Here is a 1,278-nt window from a genome sequence, read left to right as displayed (position 1 = left end):
TTAGATCAAAAGGGTGCTTCTACTAAATACTGAGCAAAGGGTCTGAATACTTAGGACCATGTGATATTTCAGTTTTTCTTTTTTAATAAATCTGCAAAAATGTCAATGATTCTGTGTTTTTCTGTCAATATGGGGTGCTGTGTGTACATTAATGAGGAAAAAAAATGAACTTAAATGATTTTAGCAAATGGCTGCAATATAACAAAGAGTGAAAAATTGAAGGGGGTCTGAATACTTTCCGTACCCACTGTATGTATGCAAAATGACTAATTCACCTAACTAATTCTACCATAATTTAGTTTATGCAATATTTATGCAACAAATACACACAATATATGTTAACTTACCGTGTTGCACAGAAATGCTTGTCTCATTTCCTAAACAAAAATAAAGAGCTCTTGAGATGTATTTACTGGAAAAGTGAAATTCCACCCACAGTAAAAAATGTCCCCATAGTTCACCAGATGTTCATCTTAAAATAGACAAAAATAAGATTATAAAAGCAGGAGAGAGGTTTTATTGTTAGTTTTGCTCTTTTTGGGCCAGATATAGAGATTTAGTTTCACACTCAGCATTTCTCAGACGTCTGTTAGTGCGATCCAAACCACAGCGCTTAAAGCAGGACGTGTGGCGCTGCAGTTATCCGTTATATAACTGGATATTTCCCTCTCTAAAATCATATTTAACAGTTTATTAATCTCAATAGGGAATGATGTCTGTTCAGATCACATTAACATCAGCGCTCACGAGGAAATCTTCTGTCTGTTTTTATAGTGGAAAAATGTCTATTGCTGTTTGAAAGCTGTACTTCTTCTTTTGGTTGTCAAATGAAGCAAAAACATTGGATTTAATATTATATTAAACTTTAAATATGCACATATATCTAAACAGTATTTGTTACTTTACCAATATACATCATTTAAATAATGTATTCTAAAATTGTTTTAATATAACCAATGTACATTTTTACACATTAATAATAATAATTATACTTTAATCATTTTTAAATTGAGCAGTGTTTGGCATGCAATTTTGCCACAATGCTTGAAAGTTATGAATAGCTGCCATGACGTTTTGGTTGCATTTTAAAGCATCAAGTATGTCATTGTAAAATTCATTTTATATGCATTTGTTTGAAAATGCATGCAAAAACTCTGTATGTCACTGTATGAGATGATTTATCCACTTTAGAGACATAATAAAAAATAATAAAAAATAAAATATGTACTGTATGTATATATATATATATATATATATATATATATATATATGTATATG

The sequence above is a fragment of the Sinocyclocheilus anshuiensis genome, unplaced genomic scaffold (assembly GCF_001515605.1).
Source record: "Sinocyclocheilus anshuiensis isolate Anshui unplaced genomic scaffold, SAMN03320099.WGS_v1.1 scaffold759, whole genome shotgun sequence".
NCBI lineage: Eukaryota > Metazoa > Chordata > Actinopteri > Cypriniformes > Cyprinidae > Sinocyclocheilus > Sinocyclocheilus anshuiensis.
Note: the sequence above shows the minus strand (reverse complement) of the source record.